The sequence below is a fragment of the Narcine bancroftii genome, chromosome 7, assembly GCF_036971445.1.
Source record: "Narcine bancroftii isolate sNarBan1 chromosome 7, sNarBan1.hap1, whole genome shotgun sequence".
In the NCBI taxonomy this organism is placed as follows: Eukaryota; Metazoa; Chordata; class Chondrichthyes; order Torpediniformes; family Narcinidae; genus Narcine; species Narcine bancroftii.
Genome location: NC_091475.1, coordinates 17,838,280 through 17,863,198, shown reverse-complemented (window position 1 = coordinate 17,863,198; position 24,919 = coordinate 17,838,280). Strand labels below are relative to the sequence as shown.

At 40.7% G+C, this 24,919-nt stretch overlaps 1 protein-coding gene and 1 long non-coding RNA gene across 2 annotated transcripts in view; one reads left to right on the top strand and one right to left on the bottom strand.

Annotated features, from left to right (window-relative positions):
* Nucleotides 1-24,919, bottom strand: part of LOC138738562 (neural cell adhesion molecule 2-like) — a 1,138,397-nt gene that overhangs the window by 966,097 nt on the left and 147,381 nt on the right. The window lies entirely within an intron of this gene.
* On the top strand, nt 4,573-23,665 carry LOC138739798 (uncharacterized). Its single transcript, XR_011342428.1, has 4 exons — nt 4,573-4,656; nt 5,591-5,747; nt 15,945-16,024; nt 23,260-23,665. It is a non-coding gene; the product is annotated as an uncharacterized lncRNA (long non-coding RNA).

Sequence of the window (24,919 nt, the reverse complement as noted above, 5' to 3'; positions counted from 1 at the left end):
TACTTTTCCATTCGGTGTATTTTATGTAGCTGTTTTGTCACAGAAAGAAGGAATTTAAGTGTATCTGTACACATAATGGATATAAGAATAAACTCTTGTCATATTATACTGGACAATAAAGATTTTCCTTCCTGAACACTTTTGGGTGAATTTTGTGGATTTTGTCCTGTTGATCAAATAAAACCTTAAAAGTTTCCTATCACATACCGTTTTCTTTAGATATAACCTATTTTTGTAATTTCCTGTCATATTTTAAGTCTACTTCAACCATACAAAACCATGAAGTACAACATGTCATTAAAAATTCATTTTCTGCATTCGTACTTGGACTTCTTCCCTACTGATCTTGGTCTACTCAGTGACAAACATGGTGAAAGGTTTTGCCAGGACATTGCGACCATGGAAAAAGCAGTATCAGGGTGACTAGAGTCTATCAAAGCTGGCCGACTATTGTTGGACACTGACACGAGAGGCATCAGATGCTGAGTACAAATGAGCAGCAAAATATTTTTAGTTCAGTTGAATGAACACAATGTGATTCAACATGCTAAAAGTTAATTTGGTGTTTCTCCAACTTCCAACACAAATTACTTTTGTGTTCAGTGTGAAGTTCTCTACCATAATCCCCAATCTTTTTTTTTCAGGAAGCAAACCTTTAGAAAAAAAAAATTGTTGTCCAGTGTTATTAGTGAGTGGTCTGGGCCGTCACCACAGAGCTCGTATAAATCTCCTAGTTTAAAGTAGTTTATCCTGATGGTGCTAAAATGTTATTTTTATAAGATCTAGATACTCTCTACACCTAAAACCATCTCTATTCTCTCAAGATATTATAACGTTAAAAGGTTCTATTAGTGTCACCCCTCAATGATTTCTTTTCATTATTAAGCCAACATGGAATAAGTCCATCAAATTCTGCAGTTTAAACACGAACCTAAACTGTTTATATGCTTGAGGGAAAGTTCTGCCTAAATGACCTCTTCCTTCATCAATCTACCACTAGAGCTGGAAATGAAATGCAAATTCTAGCCTCCATGAAGCTTGCAAATTGCTCATTTAAAACCCAATTCTCCACCTCTCTGCCCAAAGCCACAAATCATATGATCAGTTATTCCGACCTCAGCAAAAGGTAGTAGCTGACCTAATGATTGATGACAAAATACAGAAATGCTTGAGGAACTCAGCTGGTCTCACAACATCCATAGGAGGTAAAGATATATCACATTGTCCATGGTCATTCATGGTTCACCCCTAGCGATTGTTTTATTTCACTTCTACATTACGTACCCCCAAATCTTTTCCACCTGTCAAGAAAGATCTTTGGAGGGGAAATCTCGGACAAGAGTGCACAACTTCAGGATTGGCATAGAAAAGATTGGCATAGGAATTTCTTCAGTCGGGGGGTAGTAAATCTGTGGAATTTGTTGCCACAAGCAGTTGTAGAGGCCAGATCATTAGGCATATTTAAGGCAGAGATTGAAATATTCTTGATTAGCCAGGACATCAAAGGTTAAGGGGAGTAGGCCGGGCAGTGAGGCTGAATGGGAAAATGAGTCAGCTCAAGATTAAATGGCAGGGCTGACTCGATGGGCTGAATAGGCTATTTCTGCTCCTATGTGTTATGGTCTTATTGAAAACAAGTTCTATTTTTGTTATCTGATCTACTTTCCAAATTCTTCATACATAATTAGCTGGTGCATTTCTTAGATTGAAACACTAAACACTCCAAATGTCAATGCATGGGATAAAAAGCAAAATTTCCAATGACGTGGTTTGAATCTGACTCTCCGCTATAGGTATATTCGCTTTACAAAGATAGAATGTTCCTGAGAAACCATTCGTTAACTGAAAATCTATACAGTAAAACAATTGGAGGCAATTTTTGTAAAAGCAAAAACCCATTATAATTGCTTCATAAAAGCAAATACTGGTGTCTTCGTATAAGCATATTTTCAGTAAGCGAGTATATAAAGTGGGGTTTGCCTATATGTCTGTGCAGGGTTGATATATGGAGTTTCCCTTTGAGCTCCGGTTTTGTGCTATAGTCCAAAGATGGTTGGCTAATTGTCCACTGTATATTATTCTCATGAGCAACGATGAAGGTGACGGCTCATTGTCCTGCATGCACGTACAGATTGCAAATGCTCAGAAATTCTTGTTTGTTCCACATGTCCTTAAAATACACTATATGAAATTATTATCAGAGAGAAAAAAGATAATAAATCATCAGTTGAAGTTTATTATCATCCAATTGTACAACTCGATGAAGCAGAGTTGTCCAGTCCTTGGCACACATCCGGATCTAGCACACATACAGGCAAATAATACATATTCAGTACATATAAACATATATAAAAATACATAAATATTGTATAATGAATAGCACAGTCTCAGAGGAATTGCATGAGCAGTTTATTCAGCATTCTCACTGCTCTTTCTCACTGTGGCGATTCTGGCTCTGATATAATAGATCAGTCTTCGCATTTGCAGTAAGTACAAAAAAAAAGTGATGTTACGCATTTGTGGGTAAATAAGATGTGCGTAGGTAAGCTGAAGAATGAGAGTGGGAGAAAAGGTCATCATAAAAAGCAGTGGGTAACTGGATTGCTCTGTATTGTGTGGGCTAAGTAACCTCCTCCTCATTATATGGAAAGACAAGATGGTTCCAAGCCCATAACACACATACAAATTGCCCTGTAGTCTTCAACTGTATTGTCACAGAGTTAGACAGAATGGAAACAGACCCTTCGGCCCAATACATTCATAATGAACAAGTTGCCTCCCTCACCTTGTCCCATTTGCCTGCATTTGACCATATCCCTGTAAACTTGCCATCTATGTCCCTTAAATGTTGCACGTACTTGCCTCAACCAATTTCCCCAGCAGTTTGTTCCAAATACATATGATGTGTGAAAGTTGCTCCTTAGATCCATTTTAAATCCTCCCCCTCTCTCCTTAAGCCTGCGCCCTCTAGTTTTATACTTCCCTACTCTGGGAAACAAACTGACCTTGCCTGTCCCTCTCATGATTTGAACTCCTCTATGTCACTTCAGTCTCCTATACTCCAGAGAAAATAGCCTATTCTGTCTCTGTGTATAACTCAAGCCTCCCAATCCCAGTCACATTCTCATGAATTTTGTCTGCACCCTTTCCACCTTAATGACATCCTTCCTACAGTCGTGCAACCAGAATGACACAAAATACAGTAAAAACCACCTGACATCTGGCATCTTTGGGGATCAGTAAATGCCTGATGAGTAAATTTTCTGGTTGCTTGAGATTCCATATTTGTGATTGGCAAACTAATAGTGAGGCGTGCTAATTTTAAACTTTCGTATTTTTTTTTTTACCTATTAGTTTTCTGCAATTTTTTTTTTGCCAATTGCTTAAGGCTGCTCGTTGCTTGTATTCCAGATAACAAGGGGTTTTACTGTATTCCAAGTGTTGTCTCGCCAACATTTTGTACAGCTGTATCGTGGACTCAGCTCTCTGATGAAGGCAAACGTGTAAAAAGCCTTCTTCACCACCCTGTCTACCTGCTTTTTCACTTTCAGGGAACTGTCCTTCTAAGTATCTCAAGGAAAGTTCTCCCCAGGAACCAGAAGTTGTATCTGGCAACTGTACCGGCCACTGGAAGGTAAATAATGTCATGGAGAAGAGGTAGAGAGCAGCGGAAGGAATGTACAATTTTCTATTCACTGGGCCTGGCATCTGAAGGGCCAACAGAAAGAGCTGATTACCCCAAACCCATTGAGCGCATGATATGGTTCCTACCAGGAAAACACAATGATCAAGGGAATCTGCACCAGAAGGACATTCCAGATCATTTTCAAGGATGCTATCAGGAGCTAATGATTTCACTCTAGAATATTGGTCATTGACGATATACTCCACAGTCAAAGCAATAGCATTAGATCCCACAGGTAAACACCATCAGCCGCCCACACTAAAGCCAGAAATGAGTCATACAAATTGCCCTGTAGTCTTCAACTGTATTGTCACAGAGTTGGACAGAATGGAAACAGACCCTTCGGCCCAATACATTCATAATGAACAAGTTGCCTCCCTCACCTTGTCCCATTTGCCTGCATTTGACCATATCCCTGTAAACTTGCCATCTATGTCCCTTAAATGTTGCACTTGTACTTGCCTCAACCAATTTCCCCAGCAGTTTGTTCCAAATACATATGATGTGTGAAAGTTTACTGACGACATTGATGGGCTTTCAACTCTCAAGCTTGTCGAACAAGAATTTAAAAAAAAAAATCAGAATTCAGGTCTTCTATCAGGATCCAATTAGATGTAGTGACAGTGCCCAGGGGATCAAATGGTGGTCCTGAATCAGAAAAGCAATAGAGCTGGGTCCATTCCCAGAAAAAGAACTCCATGAAGGCTACCATGGCTGGCAGAAGCATCTGCCAAAAGCCAGGCATGTAGTCCTGTTGATAATGAAGATGCCAGATGCTGTGACCATCTAACAGGAGTAACACAATGCTATTTTTGGAACACAGAGACAAAGGTGTGTTGTGCAAAAGTTCTAACGATAGAACTCCACATGTGAATGGTAATTTGCTCTCTCTCAAACACATTATGACTGGCTTAATGTCAAAATTTGAAAATACCGGAGAAACTCAGCTGGTCTTGTAGCATCCATAGGAGGTAAAGATATATTACTGATACTTTTTGTGTGTGTGTGTGTGTGTGTGTGTGTGTGTGTGTGTGTGTGTGTGTGTATGTGTGTGTGTGTGTGTGTGTGTGTGTGTGTGTGTGTGTGTGTGTGTGTGTGTGTGTGTGAGTGACAGAGCCAGTGACCCAGGATGGAGATTGTGCATTCTCTCCTTGACTGCATCGGTTTCCTCCAGGTGACATACCAGGTTAAGTTGGTTCATTGGTAGCATGGGTGTATTTGGGAACCGTGGGTTTGTAGGTTGGAAGGACCTGATACTACGCAGTAAATCTCTAAATTTAACAAAATATTAAATTTACTAGAGGTCCAGGAGGTAAAATTTCATAATGTGAATGAGTTCCTCATTTACGCTCCGACCTTTTACATAGACTGCGTTCCAGAAATTTTGGGAATGATTTCCCGGAATGCAGCGACTGTGTAAAAAAAACATAATTGAAAGGAAAAGCACACTGAAATGCTGCAGGAACTCAGCTGGTCTCGCAGCGACCATAGGAGGTAAAGATATATTACTGACGTTTCGGGCTTGAGCCATTTTTCAAGTTATAAACAAAGGCAGGAAACTAATTAAAGTCTTCAAAGGGGGAAGAATCCAGATCAAACAGCCAAAAGGTGTTAATTGGATACAAGAGTACAGATGAGAATTCATTTTGACTCTGAAAGCAGACATAAGGAAGTGGGGGGGGGGGGGTGTGGGGGGAGAGAGGGGGAGAGAGAGAGAGATATGAGAACATGCTGGGGTAGTAAAGAGAAAGATGACAAGGGTAAGGGGTTTTGGCCTGAAACATTAGTAAAATATCTTTAGTCCTATAGATGCTGTGAAACCGGCTGAGTTCCTCCAGCATTTCTGTGTGTGCTTTAACCATAATCTCAGTGTCTGCAGACTTTCATGTTTCACTTTATCGAAAGGCATCCAACCATTGGGAGGAATTCTAGAGCTTCGGACTGAGATGGCTGGGAGAGAATTGCACTTTGCACCAATGAAGTTGATGGAAAGATTCAATCATTCTTCATACAGTGAGAGAAGAATCGGCATGGGAGTTCGGGAAAGGAAATTTCAGATCAGGTACAATTTACCTTGGCAAGATGAAACACCAAACTGCGTAGATTTTCAGAGTGTGTTTAATCAATTTAATTTTTTAAAAATTTAGATGTGCAGTATGGCAACAGGCCCTTTCGACCCATGAGGCCTGTATCGTTCAATTACACCCAAATGATCTACAAGTTTTGAACGGTGGGAGGAAACCGGAGCACCCGAAGGAAACCCATCCAAACATGGAGAGAATGTACAAACTCCGTACAGCCGTGTCAGATTTGAACCTGGGTCTCTGGAGCTATAACAACATTGTGCCAATCGCTACTTTAACTACTACCCCTCAACTAGCAGATAAACATACCAGAGGAGTTCAAATGAAATCAAACTTTAAAACATCCTGCTGAATGCTACCTCATTTAACCAGAAAGCTATCTCACCTTTTAGAAGGGGATTAGTAAGCACAGACAGGGTAGGGACCACAGCATTGAACCAGCGAGGGGTTAAGTGGCTAAAAGCCTCAAGCCAGGCTGCAGGCTGCTGGAGATTGGCTCGTGGGAACCAGCTATCTGGACCGGAAGCAAAAGGTGAGCAGCATTCCCGAAGGGTTTATGGCACTGATAAGCCTTCTGATCATATTAGGGTTTCAGAATGATGGGTTGAGGAGAGTGACGTGAATGCCTGGTATCCAGTTTCACTACTGGAATGGATGGGAGGCTGTGCAGCTACAAGACATTTGAAGGTAAAGCAGACAGCAGTATCGGAGGAGGTGGCAGGATCCATGCAGACTCTATAAAGGTGCTCTCTTTTTGTTGGGGGTGGGGCTGGATTAGTGGAAAGCAAAAGAAAACATAAATTGTGTATTTGCACGACATTCTTCTTCTGCAGGCCAGGCAATATTTCTAATTACTAGTAACTGTAAATTGTACTCAAGAAAGATTTCCAAACAAACTGACCAGGCAAAAACAAATACAGTAAAACCCACATTATCCAGAATTCAAGCAACCAGCACCCTCAAACAACTGGCAAAAAAAGGAAATAAATAATATAACAATTGAATAAATGAAAATGTAAATAAAAGTTTAAAATTGTAAAATTACAAGTTCTCTGAAGAAACACATCTTCATAATTACTAGTAATTAGAAATACTGCCTGGCCTGCAGAAGAAGAATGTCGTGCAAACACATCTTCACCAAAGGTTTATGGGAGCAAATATTCAGCCAGCGGTTGTACTTTGCTCACACCTGCTGTTTGAATAAAGTTGTGTTTGAATAAAATGGCGTCGCCCAGGATGAAGACCTGGTTGCTGCCGTTCACATTGGGATGACTCACTTAAGTGTCTCCTTATTCCTGCTTAGTAAGAGTCTTTATCATTATTAGTATATTATTAAGTATATTAATAAGGTTTCATATGTAAACTTGGAGGGGGGGTGTTTAATAATGATGGCATCACGGTTAGCATAGCAGTTAACATAATGCTGTTCGGCACAATGAATGGGGTTCATATTTAAATTTACATTTTGCAAATTACAGGAATTACCTGATTAAAGTGAATTTTACATAAGTAAGGACTAACAATTTTTTTTCCCCAAATAATATTTTGTGCTGACTTTTGCCCAATCCCTTTTGCAGGGTTTTCCACTCAGAGGCAGTGGTGCCCCATACAAGGCCATGATGCCTCCTGCAGAAGTATGCCAAAGTTTCCGATGTCATGCCAAACCTCTGAAAACTCCTGAGGAATTAAGAGGTGCTGGCGTGCTTTCTTCACAATGGCATTAATGTGATGAGTTCAGGACATACCCTCCAAGATAGCAAGTCACAGGAATTTTAAGTTGCTCACCCTCTCCCATCTCTGTTCACTCAAGGATTACTGGATCATATATATCTGGACTTCCTTTCCTAATGTCTACAATCGGCTTCTTGGTCATATTGAATCCAGCAGCTGTGACAGATTCTCTTAGGATACAAGTGAAGTAACTAAACCACCATGCTTCTTGAACCTTTCTGTTCCATAATATCAAATCTAACTGTGATGAAACATTCTTATTTTCTGCTTCAGAAAAATTATTTTCATTTCTGACATAATATGCACCATGTAGAATTCAAAGCAAAAGGTCTGCAGCCTGGTGTAAATCCAGCCAGGACATGCACATCTCCATTTTCAATCATCTGCTAATGGATGTAGATGTGAAATGACACCTTTGTGCAACAAGTGCCTCAGGTAACAAGGGACTTAAATGAATGTTGACAACTTCCCTTCCTGCTGCCTAAAGTGACTTTTGAATTGTGACCAGGTTCATTGGCTTTTTCTGCAACATTTTCTTGCCCTGATAGAACAGCCATCCAACATTATTTTGAGATTCAGAAAATGGTCTGTTGAAAGATTGCGCGATTAAAAAGCCTGCAACATAGAATGGGTATTGAATAAAGCATCGTTGGAATAAGCAAAATAAAATAGAAAATAAACCATGCTGAGGCCACAGAGAGAGGAAAAAAAACTACAATTATATACAGGTACTCCACGACTTGCATCCTATGTGACTTGCGTCCATCCAAACGTATAACCCAATTTTAAAAAAATATATAAGAAAAAATATAAAATTTACAAAGTTTATCTTGTATTAGACAAACTATAACAGGGATACAGGGTACGTAGTGCCAAAATGTATGTACTTACCTCGTTAGTCGATGCCCCGGGGTCCATATGGTGGATGAGGCCATCTTGATTCTCGTGCGCGTGCGCGAGAGTTAAGGGCACAAATTCAATATCACTAGGGTGCTTAAGTCACGAAGATGTGCCATCTGAACTCCGATATACGAACCCACCGCACATATGCCAACTGAAGACTTACGCATGCACACAGGAATCAAGATGGCCACACCCAGCCTACAGTCCCAGATCGCCGAATAACAAGTTCAGGTGATGAAAATGACACCAACTAACAAGTTTGGATGATGAAAACTTTGATTAAAAAGTTTGCCTTAAGACTCATTTACTCAGGGGTGAGAGAGGGGCATATAAAGGACTTAGACGTCTTTTGATTGAACTTTCCATAAAGAGTATCAAAAAGACAGTTAAAATCTTCAAATTAAGAATTTTTTCACCAAAAAAAATGGATAAAGCAAGTACCAAGAGGCCAAGACCACAGAAGACAAAAGCAGATAAAGTTTTTACTCAGCCAGGAACGTCAAGCAAAAGACAGAAAGAGATTAGCATAAGAGTAGCCTCTGGACCAGCAGACCCCAGCAGAGAAGGGAAGTAGGGCAATAACTAAATATAATCCTGGAGAAAATCGATACCTTTAGCAATCAAAACTGTAATGAGAGACTTGTCTGAAAGGATGACTGAAATTAAAGAAATAGTTGAAAACTTGATGGAAAGAGTGAACCAAGCAGAAATAGACTTTGTAAAAACACAAGGTAAGGTAAAAGCTTTGGAAAAAGATCCAAAGAAATGAGAGTCAGACAGACAAAGTCTCTGGACAAGATCGATCACATGGAGAATTTTAGCAGCCGAAATAACGTTCAAATTATTCGACTGAAAGAAGGGGATTAGAGAAGAGATCCTGTGAACTTTGAAACATGGATCCCGTGACTGCTGGGAGAAGACAAATTCAGAGAAAATTACATGTTGAAAGTGTTCACCGAACCCTTGGACCCAGAAGAGCTAGTAAACCATAACCACAATTGGTCCCGGTAAGAGTTACCGGGAATTGGAGACCATTCTGAGAGCAGCGTATGAATACTCTCAGCAAAATAATGGCCCACCAAGATTGACTGTGAAAAAGTGCTTTTTTTCCCCCAAGATTTTTGTCCTATTTAGATTAAGTAAAGGAAGGAGTTTGATGATGTAAAAAGACAACTGCGTTCTAAAAACCTGAAATACTCAATGATATACCTCGCGACTGAGGGTCAAAGTAGCAGAAGGTAATCAGCGATTTTTCAAGACTACGAATGAGGTTGAAGACTTCTTGTGAACTTTATGAAAGGAATAAGGTTGCCAAAAAAGATTCTGAACAATGTTTACAATGGGACTAAGTAAAAGTTATATTTTAAAACTGTCTTGGAGGCCTGTGACCAGGGATTGGTGCTGGGACCATTGTTGTTTGTTGCCTATATTAATGATCTGGATGATAATGTGGCAAAATGGATCAGCAAATTTACAGATGACACTAAGATTGGAGGCGTCATGGTCTGCAAGGAAAGCTTTCAAAGCTCGCAGAGGGAACTGGACCAGCTGGAAAAATGGCAGGTAGAACTTAATGGAGACAAGTGTGAGGTGTTGCATTTCGAAAGCACAGATCAAGAAAGGACATGCACGGTAAATGGTCGGGCACTGAGGAGTGCAGTAGAACAGTGATCTGGTATTACAGTTACATAATTCTCTGAAAGTAGCATCACAGGTGGATAGAGTTGTAAAGAGAGCTTTTGACATATTGGGCTTCATAAATCAAAGTATTGAGGACATGAGTTGGGTGTTATGTTAAAGTTGTATAAAATATTGGTGAGGCCAAATTTGGAGTATTATGTGCAGTTTTGATCACCTAACTACAGGAACGATATCAATAAGATAGAAAAAGTGCAGAGAAGATTTACTAGGATGTTGCCCGGACTTCAGAAACTGAGTTACAGGGAAAGATTAAAAGGATAGGACATTATTCCCTGGGGCACAGAAGAATGAGGTGCAATTTGATAGAGGTATTTAAAATTATTAGGAGGGAGAGACAGAAATAAATATAGGTCAGCTTTTACCACTGAGGGTAGGTGAGATACAAACTAGAGGTAATGGGTTAAGAGTGAAAGGGAAAAAGTTTAGGGGGAACATGAGGGGGAGCTTCTTCACACAGAGAGTGATGGGGATGTGGAACGAGCTTCTAGCTGAAGTAGTAAATGTGGGCTCAACTGTGCTGCTCAGATCTATGGCTGAAGTTTACATGGAGATACAAGTTCAAAATATGGGGAAGCAGAATCTAAGAGAAAAGAGACCTGCAAGAATGAGTTTGGTTTTCAGTCAATAGTCTCACACAATAATATTAAAGGAGCTAATTCAAATGCCTAAAAGAATAGCGAATAGAACTCTAGGTAGAAATCCAATCCATATTCACTTTCCAATCAGGAAACATTTTTTAATGGACTGTCTAATCTCAGGTAAATTAAATCAATCACAAGCAGACATAATGTTATAAATATATCAAACAGGTGTATCTACATTCTAATTCCTGCACAGGCAACTATTTAAAAGCAGAAATACACCAGTATGCATTTTTATTTTAGATTCCAATTTCACAGGGTCTGGAAACGCATTAAGTATCACTTGAATTAAGTCATGTTCAGTGAATAAAATCCTGTCGCTTAGTTCTGTTGCAAAGGTTGACTTTTGCCCACACATTTATAGAGATGGATGGTTGCGTAACTCTGTGTATAATGTTCAAAGCAAGCAAAAATGAGAGATAAAAATAGCTGGGTGAATAAAAGAGAGAGGGGGACAGGGCAGAGTGAGAGAGAGAGAGAGAGAGAGAGAGAGAGAGAGAGAGAGAGAAAGGAAAAGGGATGCAAGAAGATAGAAATACTTCTTGAGGGAGAGAATGAAATCAAGGACCTAATTGAGTTTTCATTAGCTCAAAAACTTGATCTTGCACAGATTTCACAATTATGGTTATTTAAGCAATGTGTAGAGACTAAATGGTTCAATCTGTGTTTAATATTAGCTGAATGAATAGTAGTCTATTTCAGATATCATTACAGGCTCCATTTAGTGTGTTTTCTTTATTAGTTCATGGAGCATTGGTGTTTGATTGCTGGGCCAGGACTTATTGCCCATTCTAATTGTTCCTGAATGGTATGATTTGCAGGCACTTTCTGGAGGCTATTTATAATTAATTATAGTTAATCACATGGCTCCAGGCAAGGAGTTCACAGAGTGGACGAGATGAAGGTGGACAGACTTGTTTCTCTCGAGTTCATCCACAGACCAATCTTACTTCAATCCCCATCATCAACCAAATTACAAATCGTAACAATGACCAAATGAATGAGCCCTAATAAACAATAAATTGGTGCAGGAATATTTCTGTCTTCAGCATGCAACACAAATAGCAATGGTCATAAGCCATGTTGCCCCTTCAATTTGCTCCATCATTAAATTAGATCGTGCCTGATAGAATTTTTGACCTCAACTCCACGTCCATACGCAATTCCTAGAATCTTGGATTTTCCTTTGGTTTAACATCTAAGTGCACGGAGGTTCATGAATAACAACAATGGCATCCCTAGTGGCCCTTTAAAAGATGAGGCCATTATAGGAATGTTGTGATCCAGTTGTGATCAATGCCTTAGTAAGTTAACAGCAAAATGCATAAAAATCTCTGGTATCAAGCCCCTGTGGGGTATTGGTAGATTCCGGATAAGTGAATTTTCCAGTTGTTTGAGATGGTGTGTTGTGTGATTAGCGAACAAATGGCAAGGCATTCCAATTTTACATTTCCATATTTTTTACCTATTTACGTTTCTCAATTTTTTTTTGCTGGTTGCTTTAATTCCAGATAACAGGCATTTTACTGAAAAATGTTTCCATATACCAAAAGCCACACATTTTAATTCAATACACAAATGTACTTGAGAAACTCAGTCAGACACATACATCTAAAGGACGTAGAAGGCAGTCAATGTTTCAGGTGAAGAGCTCAGGTGAAGCGAGTTGTTTCCTTTTTCTTCCTATGGATGCTACATGACCTGCTGAGTTTGCCCAGCACTTTTGCTTATTGCACTAGGCCCCAGCATAAGCAGTTTTTAATTTTTTTTTTTAACTTTAGACATACACCATGTTAAAAGGACATTTCGGCCTACAAGTCCGTACTGGTCAATTTACACCCAATTATTCAACACCTCAGTACGTTTCGAACGATGGGAGGAAACCGGAGTCCTCGGGGAAAACTCATGCAGACATGGGGAGAACATACAAACTCCTTACAGACAGCGCGGGGATCCTACCCCGGACCTGATCGCTGGCAGTGTAAAGGCATTGTGCTAACCGCTACACCAATTGTGTCACCCATGGATACTTGTTTACTTTTGCAGGTTTTAATTGCAAAGTCATGTGTTATTTTTACTGAATGTCTGAATTGTATTGAAGAATAGCATTGTGGTAGTTAAAGGAAAGAACTTCAATTGATCAGAGATGGAGGTAAAGATATATAACTGACATTTCAGGCCTGAGATCTTCTTCAATGTATGAGTAAAAAGTAGGCAGGTGACTATATTAAAAGGCTGGTGAAAAGAGAAGAATGGGAGGGGAGGAGTGTAGACCAACAGGTCTGTATGGATATGACAAGAGGACAGGAGTGAAGAAAGGTGAGAATCGATTGGGGGAGGGGATTGTTTTGGGCTTTGTGAAATGAGACAGAGGGAAAGGAGAGAGAGAGAGAGAGAGAGAGAGAGAGAGAGCTCGAGAGAGCTCAAGGTAAGGAGATATCAGGAAAGATGGATGGGAGAGGGTGGGTGGGAGTTAACAGAAACCAGAAAAGTCGATATTAATGACATCCAGTTGGAGGGAGGTCTCAGTCAGGCAGTGCACGAGACCATAGACTTGTTGGCATGGGAATGGGTCAGGGAATCGAAATGGGTCACCTCTAGCAGATCCATGCTATTGCGGCAGACAGAGCGGAAGCGCACAATGAAGTGATCTCCCAGTCTGAATCCAATCTCTCCGATGTAGAGGAGACAACAACGGGACCACTGGATGCAGTAGATGACCCCCGCACCCTCACATGAAGTGATGACATTGCGAGAGCTGGCGAGCTCCTCCAACATTTCTGCGATTTTATAATCACAGCGTCTGGCAACCTTTCGGGTCCACTGGCCCCCCAAAAAAGTAAACAGCAGGGAATTTAATATCCCTGCCCCTAAGATATTCAGAACAGGTAGGCGAGGAAATACAAACTAAAAGGCCAATATTAATTAGAAATCCATAACAGCAGTGGAAAGGCTTTGATGCGGCATAGGGTTCATATTTAAATTAAGCAGTGTAAATTATGGGATGTGCTGAGAAGGAGACAAAGCCGTGGTAAATGGAAATATTCTCACATCAATTTATTATTCAAGAAAATTTGCAAGCAGATCACAGAACGGTGCAAGAGGTCTGGAGTGGTGATAATGGAAAACTTCAATTATTCTAATATTAGATTAAGATTGTGGTGTGAAGAGCAAAGAGGGGAAGGAGTTCCAGTATCACGTACAGAAATATTTTAATGCACAGATAGAGGTTGTTTATTTTAAAAAAAGAATCAGTGGAAAATAAGTAGCACAAAAGTTTTGATGGGAGTAGGAGGGTGATATTAATGGTTGAAGAGTCGGCCTTTCAGCCCTTCCAGCCCACTTCTGCACTCAATATGATCATGGCTTGTCATCTAGGCCAACACTGTTGCTATTGCCTGCCAATACCCAGTGATCTCTCCAATCCTCAGCACTACAAACGTTTTGGAAAAGGAGTAGGATAATGATTTGGCTTCAATTGCTTTCTGAGGTACAGAATTATTAATCTTCATCAATCTGAGAAGAGCATTTCCCCTCATTGATAGGTTCTTGATTAGCCAAGGCATTAGGTTTGGGGAGAAGGTAGGGCAGTGGGGCTGAGTGGGAAAATGCTCATTGTTAAATTGTGGGGCAAGCTAAATGGGTTGAATAGCCTATTTCTCATCCTATGTCTTATGATCTTACCATTAGACTGTGACCTCTAGATCTGGACTTGCCAGCCATCAGGAATATCCTACATCAAATCTTACCTAATCCCATTAGAATTTTGTAGGCTTCGACGAGATTTCCTCTTATTCTTCTCAACTCCAGTAAATGCAAGCTAAACTGAAATCATCTCTCTTCTCATGTTAGTCCCATCCTCACTGAATTCTGTCTGGTGAACCTTTGCTCTAATCCCACCCCCCCCCCCCCCCAACAATGATACTCTCCTCATTACTGTGCACAGTAGTCTCACTTATTCCGCCACAATTACACCATCTTCTCTAATAAAAACACAGAAATCCTGGAGGAACTCAGAAGGTCTTGAGGCATCCATATGGCGTAAAGATACATAACCAACATTTTGGGGCTGAGATTTCTTCAAGGTAAACCACTCTTCCATCAGATTCCTCAATGACAAACTCAATCAGAGACTTATCTAGGGACTCTTACTTTTGCACTTTATCAATTTTTGTTTTCTCTCTGCGTTGCACAGTCAGTTTGTTTACATTCATTATTGGTTTACAGTTCTTTGTTGACATGTTTTATGATGTGTAGTTTATCTTTTGCACTACCAATTAGTGGTAATTCTGCCGTACCTGTAGGAAAAAGGAATCTCAGGGTTGTATGTGATGTCATGTATGTATTCAGATGGTAAATTTAACTTTAGCCTTTGGACCTAACTTTTCTAAAGGGATTTGTATCTCACCTACCCTCAGTGGTAAAAAGAGGCAAGATAAGTTGGAACAGGTGGCTATGGAGCTCAAGGATAGAAATAGACATTCAGTCCAGAAAGGAGCCCAAGGTTAAGTTCTCAGATGAATATAGATAAAGGTCCAGAAATGGCAGGTCTGTTTAAGTTCATTAAGTGGGAATGTTCTGCATCTTGATTAAAGGCAGCCATAGCATCAGGCTCCGAGCCCTCAGTACTGGGCTTGGATGGCGATGGGTTGGTTTGAACAAGCATGGACATTGGTTTAAGCCTGATTTAGGGGATAATATGTTGGTTGCCAGGCATTTGTTCTTCAGTGGGGAAGAAGGGCGGCTGAGAAGGAATGGCCGACAAGAATGTGGTGGGAAAGGGGAGGTATGTTGGTGTGAAAGCCATGCCTTATCTGAAGACTAATAACAGCTAGATATTATGCAACCATAACATACGTCAGGTACCAAAACATACCCTCTCAGATACAAGAAAACTTTCTTCCCTTATGTTATCAAACCCCTGAAAGGTCCTCATCATTAAACAATGATGCCTTTTACTGTTTAATTGTAATTTTCTCTTTAATACAATAGCCAGCACTTCTCTTTTATTGTAACACTATTTTTTTATTCTTGAACGATGTACAAGTTAGCTTGCCTGGACGGCTACATGAGAGAAGGTTTTAACTGTATCGTGTGACAATAAAAGCGATTCAACCCAATGGATCTACATCCAGAGCAGCCTCCTACCTACTTCCACCTCACCCACTCATCATGTTCTTCTATTTTGTTTTCTCTCAGATGCTTACCATGTTCCTCCATAAATGATCAGCCCTAGTGAAGCACACCGACGCATACCAGTGACATCAGTGGTCACAAAGGTTAGACCTAATATACAGAGATTTCAAATATTCACAGAGCCAACTTGGAAGTTTAAACTTGCTTCTAAATAGACAAAGAAACATGAAATTAAAAATCTGGCAATAAACCTACTTGGTCTAAAAATATACAAACCATTGAAATTTTCAGTGCAGTGAAGACCCTTCAGCCCACAATGTTATGCCAAATGATGGAACCAAACTCCACAATAAACTACCATTTTCTTACTTCACATCAATCCCCTCTATTTTTCTTACATCCACGTGCCTGTCCAAAAGTCTTTTGAAAGTCCCTATTGTAAGCCTGTTCCATCACCCCCAGCAAATCATTTCAGACACCCACCACTCTCTGTGTATATAAAAAAAAACTCATCCCCGACATCTCCCCTAAACTCTCCTGCACTAACCTTGAACAGATACCTGCTGTTATTTGCCAATGTCACCCTGGGGAAAAAAAAAGACCTGGTTGTCCATCCTATCTATTACCTGCATAATTTTACATACTTCATTGAAGTCACCTCTGTCACTTCCAAGGAACAAGCCCAAGTTCTGTTAAGCTTGCTTTACAAGACATTTTCTCAATCCAGGTAAAACCCTGGTAACTCTCCTCTGCACCTTTTCTAAAGAACATCGAACTTGCGTCAATTCAAGAAGGAATGCTGACCTCTCCATGATTCACTGTTGTATTAGTGGATGAAAGGTTCCCATCTCCTCCTTCAGGCAATTAAAAATGGGAAACAAATTCGAACTTACCAAATCTGATACCTGTACCTCTATCACACCATTATGGTGAGTCCCACATCTCAACCACACTGTGCTCAGGTATTTCTGCCAAGTTTCCTGTTGGAATTTTAAATTACTTTTATGACACCTTAATTCTACCCATGTCCACAAGGTACACAAGGACTTTGCTCACCGGCGACAAGAGTAAATTACAGGGAAAAATGGTGGGAAATGGGATTTCCCCCCCCCCCCACAAAGTGTCATTGGTGTTTGGAAAAACTCCTTCCAAAAGAGATATGGAAGCGAATTATTGAATATATCCAAGGCAGGATCATTGATTGTAATGGGAGTAAGAAAATTCAGAATTGGCTTGTCTATGGAAAGGAGAAAGCAATAGTGGATGGAAAGTATTCTGCCGACAGGTCAGTGACTAGTTGAGTTCCACAGTTCTGGGACTGCTGCCCTTTGTGATCTTTTTTTTAATATAAATGACCTGGATGAGAGTCTCGGATGGCTAGTGTAAGCAGCGTTGGATGAAAGAGTGGCAGATGGAGTTCAATCTGGCTAAGTGTGGGTTGATACATTTTGGAAGGTCAAATCTGAAGCCAGAGTACATAGTTAATGGTATGAAACTTAACAATGTAGAACAGTGGTTCTCAACCTTTTTCTTTCCACTCACAGGCCATAGGTGCTCTTGTGATTCGTAAGGGATTGCTTGAGGTGGTCTGTGAATGGAAAGAAAAAGGTTGAGAACCACTGATGTGGAAGAACAGAGGGTCCTTGGGGTCCAAATCCATCTCTCTCTCAAGATTTCAAGCAGATTAAACACCTAATATTAAACACAATCACCAAAAAACATACCAAAAGATCCCAAAAAAATTTCTGTTAAATATAAGAGACAAAAAATTAGGACTAAAATTAGACAGAGCCCAAATAAGATTTATTATGATAGCTCTAGCAGTAGCAAGAAAATGTATTATGAGAACCTGGAAAATGGAAACAAGCCTTAAAATACAACAGTGGTACAGAAATAAACAAGTGCATTCCATTAGAAAAAAAATACATACAATCTGAAAGACAAGTGTACATTAGTCAAACAAATTTGGGAACCAGACATAAAATATGTCGGAGAAGGCCGACCACAAACCTCCATCTCGTAAAACAACATAATTATGAGCCCGATAAGATTTAAATATGTGGAAGTGGACGACACAGCCTTTTTGTTTTTTTGTTATTTCTTTGTTTTATGCGTTCTATTATTTATTGGTTTTTGAAGGGGAGTGGGGAGGGGGAGAGGGTAGAAGGGGGGAAAAGGGGGAGAGAAAGAGGAAATGTCAATGTGTATATACTGATGATAATCATTTGTGGATGTTGTTAATGATAAATCTCATAGGGCAAAAATAAAAAAAAAATTAAAGGTTTCACACAAATTAAAAAAACAATTTAGACATATGGCACAGCAATAGGGTATTCCAGCCCATGAGCTCATGTCATCCAATTATATCCAATTAACCTACAATCCCCGAATGTTTTGAAGGGTGAGAAGAAACTGGAGCTCCTGGTGGAAACCCACGCAGACACAGGGAGAATATACAAACTCCCTACAGACAGGGCCAGATTCAAACTCAGGTCACTGGCGCTGTGACAGCGCTGTGCCAACTGCTATGCTAACCCTGCCACCCTATAGGTTGACAGGATAGTTAAGAAGGCCTATAGCGTGCTGGGCTTCATTTGTCGAGGGATTGACTTCAGGAGTCGCGAGGTGATGTTGCAGCTCTATAAATCTCTCGTGAGACAACGCAGAATATTGTGTACAGTTCTAGTCCCCTCGTGACAGGAAAAATGTGGAAACTATGGAGAAGGTGCAGAGAAGATTTACCAGGATGTGGTCTGAATTGAAAAATGTGCCTTATGAGGCAAGGGTAGCAGAGCTAGGGCTTTTCTCTTTGGAGTGAAGAAAGACGAGAGGTGACTTATTAGAGGTCTCCAAGATTATGATGGATAGAGATATAGTAGGTAGCCAGAACCTTTGTCCCAAGGTGGGAGCAGCAAGCACCGGAGGACAAAATGAAGTTTAGGGGAGACATCAGGGGTAAGTGTTTTTACATGATATATGGGTATTGTGAATGCATTGCTGGGATGGAGGCTGGAATAACAGCGGCATTTAACAGTCTTCTTGACAGGCACCTGAAAAATAGAGGGTTGTGAGGAGGGAGAGTTCAACTTTTTTAAGGTGGGCCAATGGGCCTGTTCTGTGCTGCAGTGTTCTATGTAACCAGGGCAAGGCAGAGTTGAGGGCACAATCAGATCACTGTGTTAGAGCAGGATGAAGAGGTTGAGTGGCTTCTTTCAGATGTTTGTGCAACTTTGCTCACCTTCTTTGCTAGTACTTTACATTATCACTGAATTAATATTGTGAAGCTCCTGGCATATTAGACAATTAACCTGGGATGAATTTCCGGCTAATGATTTGCTTTAAGCTAGTACATGTATATCATGACACACAGATGAGGTGACAGTGGCCTCTCGGCGCATAAAAAACATTCATTCATTTTAATACAATAAATGGGTTTTTGAAGAAATGTAGAAAATGAAAGTGGAGGAGGCATAAAAACCAAGAGTTCCAGGGTAGATGCTCCGGAGTCCTAGAAGAAGGAAGCATGGATGTTGATAGTGACAAACCATGCAAGAAACTGGTACAGAACTGGAGACAACACAGGTGAAGCCATGACAAAATATTAAAATCGAGGCGTGACACTCTGACGGCAAGATTGAGATGAGGTGAAACTTTTTCCACTCAGAGTTGCAATCCTGTGGAACTCCCTGCCACTGGAAGTTTGTGAGGCCAGTTCATTAGATATATTCAAAAGTGAGATGGATGCAGCTCCTTTCTGGATATGTTTAATTCAATGATATATGCGGCTGATAAATGATCATGGCGAGAAAGCAGGGTACTGAGGCAAATGATCAGCTGTGATGGCATTGAATGGTGGAGCATATTCAAAGGGCTGAATGCCCTTCTCCTGTTCTCAATGTTAAAATGAAGCAAAAGGCAGATCACTTAAAGTGTGAAGATGTGATCAGACTGAGACAGTAGTCCATTTATCTTTAGACCAGGACTCCAGTTAACTATCGTCGAGTATTATCTCCCATGGAATACATCACTTCAGGTTTCCTCTAAGACTGGGTGAGATAAAGACATGGGGGGGGGGGGAAATCTTCTTAACATGGAGAGCATGGAAGGCTCTGCCATCTGAATTGGTGAATGCGGGCTCAGTTTTGACATTGAAGGAAAATATGGATAGGTACATGGATGCGAGGGTTTGGAGGATATAAACTCGGTCGGTGCAGGTCAGTGGGACTAATCAAAATAATAGATCGGTACAGACTAGAAGGGCCAATAGTGTTCTATGGTTCTAGATGATCCCTCTGCTACTTTCTCCAACTTGATAGTGTAGGAGTGCAAATTTAATTATATCCTTAAAATGGGCATCTGCCTTCCTTTATTCTGCTCTCCAAACATTCTAAACAGTCTCCTTACTTTTTCCCAGCACGCCCCTTACGCCACCCCCCTTTCCTACCTATTGCCTCCTCCATATGCATGTCATCGTAATTCCGTGCTCTGACCACACATGCGTGTGCATTACCAGCATTAGCCGGCTTTTGTGCACCACCTACCGCGTACGTCACTCCAAGCGAACAACTGACGGCGCCAGGCCCATGTAGTTAAGGGACTGTGAAAAATGGTTCCCCAACGTAGCACAGCCCATTTAAGAGACACAAACAGGATTGCCCTGGCAAGTCTATTGCGTCCGGGACAAGCAGCATTTAGAAAACTCATGCAATAAATTTGTAGATTCTGATCACAGAATCACATTTATTGTCATGAACATGTGTCACAAATTTGTTGTTTTGCATCATTACATTACAGGTGAAAAATTGCTATAAAATTTACGGTTCCGTCAATACATTTTTTTTAAAAAAGATCAAGAAAGAGAAATAAACTGAGGTAACCTGTCTATAAGGTCACTGTCCATTCAGAAATCTGATGGCAGAGGGGAAGAAGCTGTGTGTGTCTCTCTTCAGGCTCCTATACCTCCTTCCTGATGGCAGCAGTGAGAAAAGGGCATGGCCTGAGTGCTAAGGGTCCTTGATGATAGATGGCGCTTTCCTGAAACATCACCTCTTGTCCTTAATGGAGGGAAGACCAATGCCCATGATGGCCGCTGGCCAAGTTTACAACCCTCTGTAGCTTTTTCTTGTCCTGTGCATTGGCACCTCCATAGCAGATAGTGATGCAACCAGTAAGAATGATCTCCATAGTACACCCGTAGAAATTTGCAAGGGTCTTTGGTGACATACCAAATCTCCTCAAACTTCTCATGATGGTTCCTGAGCACAGAAATATCCTTGATTATCCAGGCCAAGAAAAACAAATAAATATTTATATAGTGTATTCTAATATTCTCATGATACACTAAGAAATTTGACAGTCAACAAGATGTCAGCAACATTTTGAAGACAAGGCAGCTCTTACAAAGAATTGTTTCTTTCCACCAATTCTTTCTTTTATCCCTTAATAACAAAGTGTATTAATGGAGTGTGAGAATTTATCTCTGCTTATTCCAAAATTGACTTGGGATCTAAGGCCTTTAAGGGGGTCTTAGTTTAAAATTGCAACCTCCAAATCGCTCCCAGAAGTATTACACTGAATCATCAGACAAAATCACATGCTGTGGACTGATAAACAAACCCATGTCTTTCTGAGGCAGTGGTGATAGAAGAAGAGAGGTCAAGAGAGTGGAGAGCCCATTTTCACAGGCAGTGAGACTAAAACTAGGGGACATCATAGCCTTGAAATTTGGAAGAGTAGAACAGAGATGAATCAGAATTGATTCTCCTGGAGAGCAGTGAATCCATGGAATTTTCTGCCCAATGAAGCAGTGGAGGCAACCTCATTAAATGTATTTAATGCATTCAAGGATAGATTTTGAATAGAAGAATAAATGGTTATGGGGAACAGGCAGGTAAATGGAGCTGACTTGATGGCCTGATCAGCCAGGATCTTGTTGAATATCAGTTCAGGCTCGACGAGCCAGATGGCCTACTCCTGCTCACATTTATTAATTCTTTATTCCATCATGTTGTCGACAGCCCTTGGAGAGCCTGGAGCAGCAAATGTTATGAATAAGAAAAAGCAAATCTGGCTCACCAACTCTGCAAATAAGGCAAGGTCTTGTCCAAAAGAGGACGGATCACGAACCACAAAACAGACATTGTCAGTGTTAAGTGGGCTGTCATCTTTCAAGATCTCTGTTAAAAGATTAGGTCTGACCTTGGGTATCCAACATAGCAGTGCATTTAAAAAAAATGTTTTGAAATATTTAAAAATGAAGTCAAACCATGTGCATTATCTAATTCAGTAGGCTCTGTCCGTGAATGTAGCTGCGGTGGTACACCACTGGCCTACTGCAGGGGGCAACCCCTGTACCTGCAGGAGAGTAAGGGGACAGGACAACACCTGGCCGGGTGCCAATCAGTCGGCCTGAATGGATCAAGCACCACCCGGTCGGATGTCAATCACCCTCCGGGATATAAGCCTACGCCGGCCTCCCGAGGCCTCACACTGAGTTGCTGCAGCCATGGCCAGCCTGGCTCTGTAGGAGCTCTTTGTGGATTAAAGCCTGTTGTTCAGTCTTTACCTTGTGTGTGTCTGATTCTGGCTAACAGTACACCATCGTAGCAGAACTGGAGAGTATTCTCTGCAGAGAAGGCCCTAAATTAAGTACATCGCAACAGCAATATGACTTACAATCAAAAGCAACAAGATTGAGCATTTACAGAAAGCAGAATCCCTTTCTTTTGTCTAGTCTTTCCAAATGCCAATTTCAAGATTTCATTTCTTCCTAAAAACATAATTGTAGTAGAATTTCCCCTGACTTTTGGAACACCATACAGAGGTTTGGGGCCATTGGTAGAATGCATTTTTGCAATCTATCTCCTGATTTCACTTTGCAGAAAGACAGAGAGGCAGAGATAGTGAAAAAACACACAGACACTAAGCAGCAAATGAGACAGATTATGGTATGGGCACGCAAAAAAGTCATGGAAAAGTTAGGGAGTGAGGAGCAAGTTACATAGTTAGTGATAGAAATTGTGACCTAATGTAGAGAGTGGTGCATCTCTGTTCCAGAGAGTTGTGGAGGCAGGTTCATTAGGAATATTGGAAATACATAAGATTGGGGGATTAAGTGTTTGCAGATCTGGCAGAAAGAAGTTGAGACCTGAGAATGATCAGCCATAAGGATATTAAACAGCACGGCAGGCTTAAAAGCTGGAGTGGCTCATTCTTGATCTTGTGTTCTTACATAAAGGTTTAAAAAAAATCATTCAAACTCTTTAAATACTTTGATTGTTCACACACTCCACTTTAGAATGTTCTAGAATTTGGAAATAGATAGCAGACAATGCATTTGTGCAATCTTTAACACATTCTTCATTTCCTTACACCTCAGGTATCTTGACTTGGTCAAGAGAAAATCAAGGCAACTGTCTCAAATGCCTTTATTATCGCCATAGGTAGCACACGCTTGAGCTTGCTATTGCAACTCAATCTTTCCTAGGATGCATCACTCACCAAGGCAAGGAACCCACGTAGGTTGCATGCTGATGGCGACTGCGGTCAAGGGACCCTCACCAGAATGCCAACTGCTGGAGACTGGCTCAGAACTGGTTGAAGGAGTACCAGGTATCAGAACTGGGAAGCAAGAGAGTGTTGGAGACTTCTTGATCATGTCGGAGGTTATACCCGGAGCACAGGTTGCTGATGGTTTGGACTGAAGGCTGTGTGCTGTGAAGGCCAGGCCATGGATATTCAGTGACTCTGTGGGGGTGGGGGGGAGAACTCTCTTTTGCTTTTCTTTCTATGGCTGTAAGGAACAATAGGACATTTTGATGATAGAGAATCTTTTCCTGCTTAACAGTAAACTAAAAAAAATGTAGTGTAATATCACATTTTCTATTTTGCTACATGACAATAAAATAATCTTGAATCTTTCCAAAGGTGGGCAATTCTAATGTGGTCAGTATTTGTGCCATTGACCTGAATCATTGATTGCTTTTCTCCTTTTATAGACGTTACTAGAATTGCTCAGATTACCAGTTTTATTTTGGATATAAAGGATCTTCAGCATTACTCCAGCAGGCACTGGAAAAAACCCTCCCTCTCCTTGGTAATGAGAGGACCCATTCTTGATCTGTGCAATAATTTTGTTTCAGCTACAGGGGAAAATAGAATCAGCCAACCTCTATGGCAGCTGGAAAAGGAAGTCTTGGCCTCAGGACATATTTTCTCAATGCAAATTGTCCATGTGGTTGCAAGCAGGACATGGAAACAGGCTACACCAGGAATGGATTGGATAAGACCAGGGTCACGATTTATCCCAGATCTCTTGGGATTGCCAGACTGAACTACTGCACCTCGCATGTCAGCGAATGAAGGGCAGAGAATTAAGCTAAAACTTTGCATCTGATGGGAGACACAGAAAATATCCAAAATATTGTGCAACATTGTAGGTCTATCGCAATGGTTTTCAAACTTTTTCTTTCCACTCACATATCACCTTAAGTAATCCTTATGCCATCAGTCCTCTGTGATTAGTAAGGGATTATTTTAAGATGGTATGTGAGTGGAAAGAAAAAAGTTTGAAAACCACTGTTTTAATTGTACCTCATTGACTCGTTATGTGCATGGATTCATAACTCCAAAGGAAATGGGCCAATGACAATTTTTCTCAAGCAAAATATTTCAGTAACAATTAGGTCTAGAGCAGTGATTCTCAACCTTCCCTTCCCACTCACATACATCTTAAGTAATCTCTTACAAATCACAGAGCACCGATGGCATAGGGATTACTCAAGGTGGTATGTGAGTGCGAAAAAAAGGTTGAAAACCACTGATCTAGAGCGAGTGAGTGAGAAGCAGAAAGAAATTAACATTGGCATTAAAACACTGCAGAAATGGAGGTGAAAGGCAAGAAGCCCGTAGTCTCTGCATCAAGAATTTGATAGCTATGTCTATGGAGATGGAGGACACATCACTGTTCCTCTCTCCTGTCCTCTTACCATATCTAGTTTTGTCCTTCCTCTGCCCATTCTCCCTAGCCTTCCATACAG